The 13,560-nt window shown below is 38.8% G+C and overlaps 1 non-coding gene across 1 annotated transcript; it reads left to right on the top strand.

Moving 5' to 3' along the window:
* The first annotated feature begins 5,994 nt into the window (after window positions 1-5,994).
* LOC149496966 (small nucleolar RNA R71) lies at window positions 5,995-6,100 on the top strand. The gene has a single exon (XR_016320711.1). It is a non-coding gene; the product is annotated as a small nucleolar RNA R71 (small nucleolar RNA).
* The last annotated feature ends 7,460 nt before the right edge of the window (window positions 6,101-13,560 follow it).

The following is a 13,560-nucleotide window of genomic DNA, read 5'->3' as shown; positions in this document are numbered from 1 at the left end:
TCCGGCTACAGGCCGTTGAGTGGATATGATTAAACCGTGCGGTGCAAATCCGGTTAGGGGCACCAAAACGGACAATATTAGCATAGGCGAATCCGGTTCGGGGCCTATAGCATACAATTTCATCCAGTTTCATACAGTTTATCTTATCACTTCGGTTTCACTATAACCTTATGGAGCCATACAGATATTTTAACTTACTATTGCACGAATCAGACAGTAAAATAAACAGTAAGAAAGATCATCAATGTGAATGAAAGTCGTATGTTATGTGTGATTATATGTACTTACATAATTCTTTCTGCATATATGTGTGCTTAATTATGTCTTTCTATATTGAGATATCCACTGAGCTGTATTAGCTCAGCGAGTTACCTGTTTAACTCGCAGGTTTTGAGACTGGTCTATAGAGCGACAGTGTACAACTGCAGCAGTTCATCTGTAGAAGACAGGGTCTTCAGGGTAGCTCCCTATTTTGATATGTATCTTTTATTATTCTTTCATGGCATGTACAGGGCACACAGTTGGGCCCATCTCATTTTGAACACTTGTATAATGTATATAAATATTCAGTACACTAGTAATGTAAACTTCATCTGTAGATATATATATAAATATTCAGTATGATGATATCAGCATGTCTAATCATACAGTCAACCAGTGTTGTAGCATCTCGACTCGGTTCATTCGGGTTAACGGGTGGACCGGGAAGGGGTGTTACATTGTTGGAGTTGATTATGTGAAAATTTTGGGTGGAAAGTGTTTGATTTGAGAGAAAAGGGAGAAGAAAAGAGAAAGTTTGGGAGAAAAGAGGTGACGGCTAGGGCGTGCGGGATGGAAAAGAGAGAGTTTGAAAGCGTGCTCTTTAAATAGGGGCGCCAATTAATAAGTGGGTTTGATCGTGGCACGGCCGTGCTCACTAGCACGGCCTCGGCGTGCTCTGCACTGACCTGCAAATCAAAGAAAAGGCGTACCTGGCACGGGCGTGCTATGGAGCACGGCTTGGGCGTGCTCTTCCCTGTCTCTCAAATGATCTTTTCCTCTTTTCAGTAGCACGGGTGTGCCACTTAGCACGCCTAGTGTTCGCGCTCGCGCAGTGTAGGTTCGCGCTCGCGAGTGTTGGTCGCGCTCGCGCATGTGAGACTCGCGCTCGCATAGTGTAGGTTCGCGCTCGCGCATGTGAGGCTCGCGCTCGCGAGTTGCGCGGCCTAATTCTCTGCCTCTCGTTTGCGCAACTCGCGCGTGCTTCGGGGCACGCTTTAGGCGTGCTGGCTTCTCTCCTCATGGCACGGGCGTGCTACACAGCACGGCGTGGGCGTGCTATGTTCTGGAATTCCACTTTTTCCTACAAAAACTCTAACTAAAGCAAAAGCACACTTATGGAGAAAATATGGGGATTTGACAAATAAGGAGAGAAAAAAAAAATAGATGGGTTGTCTCCCATAAGCACTTTTGTTTAATGTCGTTAAGTTCGACGCACTTATCTTAGTTTAGGCTAAGCAAGACCAATTGTACTCTTGATTGGTTCAAAGTTTTCATTATGATAGCTTCTCAAACGTTGAGCATTTACCTTGAAACTTCGATTCAACTTACCATCCACTATTTCAATCGCGCCATGAGGAAAGATTTCCTTGATTGTGAATGGTCCAGACCATCTAGAGCGCAACTTACCAGGGAATAACCGGAGCCTAGAGTTATAGAGCAACACCTGCTGGCCTACTTTTAGATCCCTCATGATAATGCGCTTATCGTGCCATTGTTTAGTGCGATCTTTATATATTTTAGCACTTTCATAAGCATGGAGGCGCAATTCATCCATCATGTTTAGCTGTAACAAGCGTTTTTGTCCCACTTCCTTGGCATTAAAGTTGAGAAATTGAATGGCCCAAAATGCCTTATGTTCTAACTCTACAGGAAGATGACAAGCCTTACCATACACCATGCGATATGGAGACATACCTATAGGTGTTTTGAATGCAGTTCTGTAGGCCCATAAAGCATCGTCGAGCTTTTTGGACCAATCCTTTCGTGATTGTCCAACAGTGGTTTCGAGGATCTTTTTTATTTCTCTATTAGTGACCTCTACTTGTCCACTGGTTTGAGGATGATATGGAGTACCTACACGATGAGTGACACCATATTTTGCAAGAAGGGAGTCTAAATATCGATTACAAAAATGCTTACCTCCGTCTGTGATTATCGCCCTGGGAGTACCATGCCTTGTAAAAATGTTTTTCTTGATGAAGCTCATCACACTTTTGGCATCGTTATTTGGAAGAGCAACAACTTCTGCCCACTTTGACACATAATCCACCGCCACTAGAATGTATTGATTTGAATAAGATGGTGGAAAAGGTCCCATAAAGTCCAGACCCCATACATCGAAGATTTCGACTTCAAGGATGCTGTTCAGGGGCATTTCATGTCTCTTCGAAATGTTACCTAACCTTTGACAACGATCACAAAGACGAACATAATTATAAGCATCTTTAAAAAGATTAGGCCAATACAAACCACTTTCTAGTATACGCGCAGCTGTCTTGCTTGCTCCAAAGTGGCCTTCACATTCCATTGAATGGCAGAATTTAAGGACACTTTCTATTTCAGTTTCCGGTATACATCTCCTGAAGAGCTGATCACTACAATACTTGAATAAAAATGGCTCCTCCCAATAGTAGAATTTGATATCATGAAAAAATTTTTTTCTTTGTTGGTAAGAAAAATTGGGAGGAGGAATTTTGCAAACAAGATAATTAACTATGTCAGCGTACCAGGGGGTTTGAGCATTTGCTACTAGAAGAAGTTGCTCATGAGGAAAACTTTCATTGATTTATAGCTCGCTTGTATCTTCCTCCCCCAATTCAAGCCTGGAAAGATGGTCAGCAACGAGGTTCTCGGTCCCCTTTTTGTCGCGAATTTCTAGGTCAAACTCTTGCAATAGAAGTACCCAACGAATGAGTCTCGGCTTTGCATCTTTCTTCTCCAGCAAGTATTTAATGGCGGAGTGATCTGTGTAGACTATTGTTTTAGCTCCAATTAGATATGCCCTGAATTTGTCAAAAGCAAAAACAATAGCTAGCAGTTCCTTTTCCGTAGTTGCATAATTTAATTGTGCATCATTCAATGTGCGACTTGCATAATAGATAACATGCAACTTCCTGTCTTTTCTTTGTCCAAGAACAGCTCCTACAGCATGATCACTAGCATCACACATGAGTTCAAAGGGTAAAGTCCAATCTGGTGTGGTGATGATCGGGGCTGAGATTAACTCCTTCTTTAACCTGTTAAAAGCATCTAAACAATCTTTGTCAAATTCAAAAGGAACATCTTTAACTAGTAGATTGCAAAGAGGTTTAGTGATTTTTGAGAAATCCCTTATGAATCTCCTGTAAAATCCTGCATGCCCAAGAAAACTTCTTATGCCCTTCACTGTGTTAGGGGGAGGTAGTTTTTCAATTACCTCAATTTTTGCCTTGTCTACTTCAATCCCCCTTTGAGAGATTTTATGCCCTAGGACAATACCTTCACTAACCATGAAGTGACATTTTTCCCAATTTAACACAAGATTAGTATCTTCACATCGTTGCATTACTAAAGATAAATTATGAAGGCATGCATCGAAGGAAGAACCAAACACAGAAAAATCATCCATGAATATTTCAATAAATTTTTCCACCATATCAGAAAAGATGGACATCATGCACCTTTGAAAGGTTGCAGGGGCATTGCATAGCCCAAAAGGCATTCTCCTATAGGCAAAAGTGCCATAAGGACAAGTGAAAGTAGTTTTCTCTTGGTCTTCAGGGGCTATAGGTATTTGGAAGTATCTTGAATAGCCATCTAAGAAACAATAAAAAGGATATCCTGCAAGCCTTTCAAGCATTTGATCAATAAAGGGAAGGGGAAAGTGATCTTTGCGTGTTGCCTTATTTAGTTTTCTATAATTTATACACACACGCCAACCTGTGACTGTTCTTGTGGGGATTAATTCATTGTTTTCATTAGAAATAACAGTCATACCTCCCTTCTTTGGAACAACTTGGACAGGACTCACCCAATTACTGTCTGAAATTGGATAAATGATGCCGGCATCTAAGAGTTTAATAATTTCAGCCTTGACTACCTCTTTCATGTTCGGGTTCAATCGCCTTTGATGTTCGATTGAAGGATTGTAGTCTTCTTCCATCAAGATTTTATGCATACACACACTTGGGCTTATTCCTTGTAAATCCAAAATAGACCACCCTAATGCTTTCTTGTGCCTACGTAGAACCTGCAACAACCTTTCCTCTTGATCAAGCGTTAAGTGAGAAGAAATAATAACAGGAAAAGAGTGGTCCTCACCTAAGAATGCATGTTTTAAATGAGGTGGAAGTTGTTTCAGTTCATGCTTAGGTGATTCCTTTTCTTTTTCATTCAAGATGCTTGATTCATTAACGTTATTTTCAACATGCAAAGTGGTCTTCACACATTCATCAACAACATCAATTCTGAAACAGTCTCCATGATCCATAGGAAGTCTACAAGATTTAAGTACATCAAACACAATCTCTTCCTGTCCAACTCTTAGAGTCAACTTACCCTCATAAACATCAATTAATGCTCTTGCAGTTGCAAGAAAGGGTCGTCCTAAGATTAGAGATCCTTCCCTGTCTTCATCAATGTCAAGGATAACAAAATCAACAGGAAAGATGAATGTACCTACCTTTACAAGCATGTCTTCTACAATCCCTCTAGGATATTTAATTGACCGATCCGCTAATTGCAAAGACATCCTTGTTGGTTTGAGCTCTCCCATACCTAGCATCTTAAAAACTTCATAAGACATAAGATTAATACTAGCACCTAAATCTGCCAAAGCCTTTTCAAAGTCAAGATTACCAATGTTACAAGGGATAGAAAAACTTCCTGGATCTTTTAATTTTGGAGGCAGTTTGTTTTGGATAATTGCACTGCACTCCTCGGTTAACATTACCGTTCCTTGATCATCAATTTTTCGTTTCTTGCTCAGGATATCTTTTAGGAATTTAGCATAGCTTAGCATTTGAGCAAGAGCTTCAGCAAAAGGAATATTAATTTGAAGCTTCTTAAACACATCCAGAAATTTGAGGAAGCTCTTGTCATCTTGTGCTTTCTTTAATCTTTGTGGAAAGGGGACAGGGGGAACATATGGTTTCACCTTTTCTTTCTCCTCTAAGTCAATGATAGGCACCTTTGGTTGTTCTTTTACTTCCTTTTCTTTCTTTGGTGGTTCATCTAATTGTTTACCACTTCTCAAAGTGATAGCCTGCACTTGTTCTTTTGGATTCTTTTCAGTATTGCTAGGTAACGTACCTTGAGGTCGAGATGCCATCATGTTTGCAAATTGCCCTAGCTGAATCTCCAAATTCCTGATTGCAGCTTGCTGGATTTTATGGTTTTCTCTGGTTTCATTCATGAATTCCATGTGTGATTTAGAAAGAGCAGTGAGGAGGTCATCATGGGATTTCTTTTCTGGAGGGTGGAAACCTGGTGGTGCATTCAAGGCATTGTTAGGATTACCATAGGATAGATTAGGATGATTCCTTAACCTGTTATCATATGAATTTGAATAAGGGTAATTCTTTCTTCCTTGATTCATCACATAGTTCACTTGCTCCAAAGTTTGTGGATTTAAAGAGTCCATGATGCATTCCCCAATTCCATGTTGTCCATTGCACCTATCACAAATTTGTATAACAGCATTCACAGGGTTAGTAGTTAACATGTCCAATTTCCTTACCATGTTATCTACCTTGGCATTAAGTGCTGTAATGGCGTCTATTTCATAGACTCCTGCAGTTCTTCTTCTTTCGGTATTGTTTTGGTAGTGGCTGTTGCTTGCCATCTCCTCTATCAACTCATATGCTTCATCAATACCTTTCTTTTCAAAAGATCCACCTGCAGCTGCATCTAAAGTGATTTTAATATTAGGAGATAGAGCATTATAGAAAGTTTGTACCTGTAACCACTTGGGCAAACTGTGATGCGGGCACTTTCTTAGCAAGTCCTTGAATCTTTCCCAAGCTTCATACAAGCTCTCTTGATCATGATGAGCAAACGTCATTATCTCATTGCGCAACTTGGTGGTTTTTGAGGATGGAAAGAATTTAGCTAGAAATTTTTGAGCTAATTCATCCCATGTGGTAAAACTTCCAGCGGGACACGATTGTAACCATGCTCTAGCTTTATCCCTAAGAGTAAAAGGAAAAAGCCTCAACTTGATTGCATCTTCAGAAACACCATTTTGTTTGAATGTGTCACAAATTTCCAAAAAATTGGTGATGTGAGCATTAGGATCTTCACTAGGCAAACCTCCATATTGGATCGAGGTAGAGAGCATTTAGATAATTGCAGGTTTAATCTCAAAGTTATTAGCTTCTACCCTAGGTCTTGTAATACTTGAGGTTGTCCCATTCAGATTAGGTGTTGTATAATCCCTTAAGGTACGGACCGGATGTTGAAGTGGTGGTCCAACTACATTTTCGTTTCTGTTTTCATTTTCGTTGGCCATGTCTGCTTGTTGTTCGAGTTTTATTTCTCTTGCTTTTCTTGCAGCGTTGTGCCTACGAAAGGTTCTTTCAATTTCTGGGTCAAAGACTAGAGGTTCAGTCTTCCTTGATCTTCTTTGCATAAAACACCTGGAACAGCACTTAAAAGAAAATTAAATAAAAACGAAAGAGTGTCTAAATTAATAACAGGGTAATTTGTATTGATATTGATACACCAACCCCCGGCAACAGCGCCAAAAACTTGACAACGGTTTTCGCAAGTGTACGAAATTGCAACAAGTAATATAGAGTAAGAGAGTATCGTATCCACAGGGATTGTTTATCAATTACCAAAATTATGTTAACCTATTATTATTTAGACGATGATCAAAGAGAATTGTTATGAGGTAAAAAAAAATTTAAAATAGAAACAGAAGAAATCAAACACAAAAATTCAGGCGAAAAGAAATCAGAGAAGTAAACTACTAGGGAATTTGATTTCACTTAATTCTATCCAACTTATTCTATTAGTTCATTAATCAATTTTAATTGTTCAAGTAGGAGAAACAACCCTAAGTTTGCTAACAAGCTCTCCCGATTTATTGTTATCTATTCTAATCCAATTTAATTATCTATCTTAATAGTGAAATTAAACATGAATCAGATCATTAGGTTTTATGGTTGTTCTATGAATTCACAACTTAATAATTTATTAACTTATGAAAACCCCCCTTGAGTCAAACCATATAGTTTCCACATCAAGTTATTATTCTCAAGTAAATTATTACCTTGTTCATATCAATAACCCTTCTCCCGAATGTGATTATTGAAATAAATCAATCCAGGGGAAATTTTTCTGCCTGGAAGCTTTAAGCACAATAATAAGTTATAACAAGAACAAAGAAAAATAAATCTAATATTATAAGCTGGAATCGAATTAAATTACATCAAATCCCTAGTATAAAAGTTTAGCTAGACATAGTAATTAAATTAAACTCAATCACACTTGAATCATTCATCATATTTAAAGACAATAATAAAGAAAGAAACAAGATGAAGAGTTTAGAATAAAAACTGTATCACAACTATGTTGATGGCTTCCTTGAATCTTAGCACAATTATTTGAAGCTTGAAATCTTTGAGAAGAAGAGAATTATGCAAAGAATTGTACAAAAAAAAACGAGATCCTTTGCTATGAGAAGTTCCTTTCTTTATATAGAGGTCCTGAAGGCAAGTCTGACTCCTTTTAGGAAATAGAATCCTTATTTAGTGCAAAGTCCTCTATAGGAGATCATGACTGTTTAGGCTCTTGATTTCTTCTTGATTAGGACTCCTTTTTCTCCTAGAATAGGTCCAGGTCTTTTTTTTAGTATGTTTAGGAAACTCCCTGAAGTCGGCCCATGTGAGAAAAGCTTGATTTGCGTATTGAATTCATGCTGGTTCCGCCTGGGCAGCACGGGGCGTGCTTCATGGCACGGGCTGGGTGTGCTTTAGTCTGGAAGTCTGGCTAGTGAAGCACGGGCTAGTGAAGTACTGCGGCACGGGCGTGCTACAGAGCACAGGCAGGGCGTGCTATGTTCTGGAAGTCTGCCTAAAGTTGCCATGGGCGTGCTATGCTTGACACGCCCTGATCCCATTGTAGCACGGCCGTGCCTTTTGACACACCCTGGCTGTGCTCTCTTCTATCTCTCCTTTGGTTTCCTTGGCTTCTAGCACGGTTATGCCTTCTAGCACGGGCTGGGCGTGCTAGAAGCTAAGTGCCTTGCATTCTAAAGTTCTTTTCTGTGCCAAATTTTTGCAATTTTCTCTTAGATCAAGCGGATTAAAGACTAAGGAAGCTTTTAAACACAATTATACTAAAAGTGATTTAAAATTAAATTAAAGAAGTAAAAACTTACTAAAATTCTAATAAAAACTATATTAAAAACACTATAAAATTTACACTTATCAGCATCAAATGCCGAGCATGCTCATCATACATAATAAAATCAAATCATGCATCAAATCCACACCAAGTATATTAGAGCCCAAAAACATTTCTCATAAAATTCATGTTCTTTAGTCTTCTCATAATAAAAACTTAATTTAAACTTAAGTAATTCATAAAAATTCTCATACTTAAACAAAATGACTTAACATAGAAAATTTCCAGCATAAAAGTAACATTGACCTTTGCTGTGTCCTTAAAACATAACTTGAGTTATGGGTCTCCAAATTGAATGAAATTAGAGTCATTAGAAAGATAAGACAAAATTATACAAATGTTATGAAGGGATCACAGCCCAGATCAATATGGAAGATAACAAAACAAAGCTAGGAACAGAGACTAACAGACCAGACCTGATTCAGCAGAACCAAGTCCATTGTTTATTGAATTTCTACTAAACCCCACACTCAAATTAAACCAATCTAGAACGAGAGAATTCTCAAGACATAGGGCAACAACTTTTATGAAGAACTCAGAACCTAATCTTGTCATTGTAGTGGTCAAAATGGGCACTAAAGTCAGTGATGCATGTGGCCCGACACAAACAGAGTCAGTTTGGGTGTTTCAGCCATAAGTTGAGTTATATATCTCCAAATTGGACACAAGAGGATGGGTTGGAAAGCTAAGAGATAGACCTACAACTTTTATGAAGGACTCAGACACAGATAGAAATTAGAAAGGATTGAAAAATGGTCCTAAAGCTTACTCAAAATCACGTTTTTCCCAAATTCAGTTTACTTTAGCCATGAAAGGAACATGAACCACAAAGATACAAGGTAGCAATGTCTACCACAACATAAATACTCATCAAACATCATCCAAGAGCATGTAATGGCAACCAAAATTCAACAAATCAATCATTTCATACAAAATCTCAAAATATACACATAATAGCATAAAGGCACAAAATCAAAATTTTGAGTAAGGTAAGTGTGTTTATGAACACTAACCTTCAAAACAAGCTTTAACAAGCTTTAATCAAAGCTTCTCAAGCTTTGGTCTTGCCTTTATCCTTATTTGAAGGCTCTCCACCCTCTACATGGAAAAAAACTCAGAATCAAACAAAGAAAACAAATAAAAGAAGTAATTGGAGCATGATTAAGCCTGTAGATGCTAAAAGACAACTTTAAACCCAAAAATAATGAGATTATCATAAAATCACTTACTTGACCCAAGTAGGAAAATCACCAAATTCCTTGAAATTAGTCACCAAAAATGACTTCTCTAGCTTCACTCTCTAATATTTAGTGCTTAAATCAAGTTGGATGGGTGAATTTAATGTGTTTACTTGGTAAGAATTGAAGAAAATGAAGAAGAAGAAGAAGAAGAAGAAGAAGAAGAAGGAGGAGGAGGAGGAGGAAGAGGAAACGTGGAAAAGTAGAAGAAGCTGGCAAAATTTGGTGGTCAATAATTGATGGTTGCCTTTAATAAAGCAACTAAGGGTATTTTGGTCTTTTCTCCAAATTGGAGGGTGTTTTGGTCTTTTCTCCAAATATTCTCCAATTAAATTCCTTCAAAATATTATTTATCTCCACAAAACTCTCTAATTTATTCCATAAAAATAATTCCTCAAATTTCCTCCATAAAAATAATTTGCTCAAATTTCCTTACTTAATATAGCACCATAATTCACTATTCACTAAGTATCTAAATTCTCCAAAAATATTCCTTACTTACTTTCTACCCATAAAAACCATGCATACATGCTCCAAAAATGTTAAATAAAATATAAAACATAAATAGTAATTTTTGCGGACAAAAAATAATACCAACTTCCGGACCGGTGGTACTATTCACAAACCGGCAAACTACTATTAAAACACAGGAAAAAATGGGGCGTTACAGTTCTCCCCCCCCCCCCTTAAAGAATTTCGTCCTCGAAATTCACCTGAATTAAACAACTGAGGATGCTGTTGTCTCATAATATCTTCACTTTCCCATGTAGCTTCCTCGGTCTTATGGTTTCTCCAAAGAACCTTTACCAACAGAATTCTCTTATTCCTTAGTTCCTTGATTTCCCTAGCAAGTATCCTCACTGGTTCTTCCTCATAAGTTAAATCTAGCTCTATAGTCACAGATTCCACTGATATTATATGTGATGGGTCGGACCGATACCTCCTCAACATAGATACGTGGAAAACATTATGTATCCTATCTAGGTCTGGTGGTAAAGCTAGTCTATAGGCTAATGGACCCACACGCTCAATGATCTCATATGGACCAATGAACCTAGGACTAAGCTTAACCTTTCTTCCAAATCTCAATATCTTTTTCCACGGAGATACCTTAAGGAAAACCTTATCTCCCACTGCATACTCTATATCTTTCCTTTTCAAATCCGCATAAGATTTCTGATGATCTGAAGCTGCTTTCAATCTATCTCTGATAATTTTGACCTTTTCCTCTGTCTCCCGAATCAAATCCGGACCTACCATCTTGCCCTCACTCAATTCTGACCAACACAGTGGAGTCCTACATCTCCTACCACATAGTGCTTCAAAAGGGGCCATCTGAATACTCGACTGATAACTGTTATTGTAGGCAAATTCTACAAGTCGAATGTACTTCTCCCAACTGCCCTCAAAATCAATAGCACAAGCTCTTAACATATCCTCCAAAATCTGAATAACCTGCTCTGACTGACCATCTGTCTGAGGATGAAAAGCTGTGCTAAAATTCAGCTTAGTACCCAGGGCCTCATGTAGCTTCTTCCAAAATCTCGAAGTAAATCTCGGATCTCTATCTGAAATGATGGAAGAAGGAACCCCATGTAATCTCACTATCTCATCTATATACAGCTCTGCATATTGCTCCATGGTGAAGTCGGTCCTAACAGGAAGAAAGTGTGATGACTTAGTTAATTTGTCAACTATTACCAATACAACATCTTTCTTTTTAGGAGTTAAAGGCAATCCAGTCACAAAATCCATAGTAACCTTATCCCATTCCCACTCTGGAATAGAAGTAGGGTGTAACAAACCAGAAGGAAACTGATGCTCTGCTTTCACTTGCTGGCACGTCAAACACCTCGACACATAATCTGTGATATCCCTCTTCATCGCCGGCCACCAATACTGTGATTTCAAATCATGATACATCTTATTACTGCCAGGATGCATAGCATAGGGACTACTATGAGCTTCCTTTAAGATACTCTTCCTCAGCTCTGAAATTTTAGGCACACAAATCCGATCCCCAAAGTACAAGCAGTCATCATCTTTAATCATAAATCTCTTTTTCCTTCCATCTCTGACTCGATCTTTCCACAAGGCAATTGTCTCATCATCTCTCTGTGCATCTCGAATCTGCTGAAGTAGACTAGGTCTAATCATAAGCTCTGCCACGAGTGCACCATTACTAGCTACAAATAATCGAGTATTCATAGCACGTAAAGCAACCAAGGACTTCCTACTAAGTGCATCTGCTACCACATTAGCTTTACCCGGATGGTAATCAATGGTGAAGTCATAGTCCTTAAGTAGCTCTAACCATCTGCGCTGTCTCAGATTAAGCTCCTTTTGAGTAAGCAGATACTTAAGACTCTTATGATCCGTATACAGATGACATTTCTCACCATACAAGTAATGCCTCCAAATCTTCAAAGCGAAGACTATAGCTGCTAACTCCAAATCATGCGTAGGGTAGTTCTTCTTGTGTGGTTTAAGCTGTCTAGAAGCATAAGCAACTACCTTACCCTCTTGCATAAGCACACAACCCAATCCATTATGTGACGCATCACTATACACATCATACGGTCTACCCGAAACTGGCTGTGTCAACACTGGAGCCTCAGTAAGCATCGTCTTCAGCTTCTCAAAACTATTCTGACATTTATCATTCCACTCGAATCTGACATCTTTTTGAAGAAGCCTAGTCAAGGGAGCCGCAATGAGAGAAAATCCCTTAACAAATCTTCTATAATAACCAGCCAATCCTAAGAAACTCCGAATCTCTATCACATTCTTAGGTGGCTTCCATTCAAGCACTGCCTCTATCTTCTTCGGATCAACTCTAATACCCTCAACAGAAATAATGTGACCCAAGAAAGCAATCTCAGACAACCAGAATTCACACTTGCTCAGCTTAGCATGCAACTGTCTCTCTCTCAATATCTGAAGTACAATTCTCAAATGGTGATCATGATCCTCTCTAGTCTGAGAATATACCAAGATGTCATCAATGAACACAACCACAAACTGATCTAAGTAAGGATGAAAGATCCGGTTCATCAAATCCATGAACACTGCAGGAGCGTTAGTCAAACCAAACGGCATTACCAAGAACTCATAGTGACCATAGCGTGTCCTGAAAGCAGTCTTAGGTACATCCGATGCCTTCACCCTTAGCTGATGATAACCTGATCTCAGATCTATCTTCGAGAATACACTAGCTCCTCTCAACTGATTAAACAAATCATCTATCCGAGGCAATGGATACCGATTCTTCATAGTAACTTTGTTAAGTTGTCTGTAATCAATACACAATCTAAGTGATCCATCCTTCTTCTTTACAAACAATACTCGAGCACCCCACGGAGATACACTAGGACGAATAAAACCCTTATCAAGCAACTCTTGAATCTGTATCTTTAACTCTTTCAACTCAGCAGGCGCCATCCGATACGGAGCAATGGATATCGGTGCAGTACCAGGCATAACCTCAATACCAAACTCAACCTCTCTCTCAGGAGGTAAACCAGGCAACTCCTCTGGAAACACATCTGAAAAATCACATACTGTGGGTATATCATGGACACTAGGAGATTCTGACTCTGGAGCAAGTACACAGGCTAAGTAGGCCTCACAACCATGCTGGATCAATCTTCTAGCAGTAAAAGCAGAAATAACATTAGAAAGGTAATCCGACCTCTCACCCACAACTACAATCTCCTCACCAGATGAAGTCTAGAGTGTAATCCTCACCAGATGAAGTCTAGAGTGTAATCCTCTTAAGTCTACAATCAATCATAACTCCATGTCTAGATAACCAATCCATACCCAAGATCACATCAAACTCCCGGAAAGGCAACTCTATTAGATCTCCCAGAAACACATGGCCATAGATTAC

This window comes from Jatropha curcas, chromosome 4 (assembly GCF_041381405.1).
Source record: "Jatropha curcas cultivar XTBG-Jc1 chromosome 4, XTBG_Jcur_1.0, whole genome shotgun sequence".
Lineage (NCBI taxonomy): Eukaryota > Viridiplantae > Streptophyta > Magnoliopsida > Malpighiales > Euphorbiaceae > Jatropha > Jatropha curcas.
The sequence above is the reverse complement of the archived record's forward strand: the minus strand, read 5'-3'. Positions and strand labels throughout refer to the sequence as shown.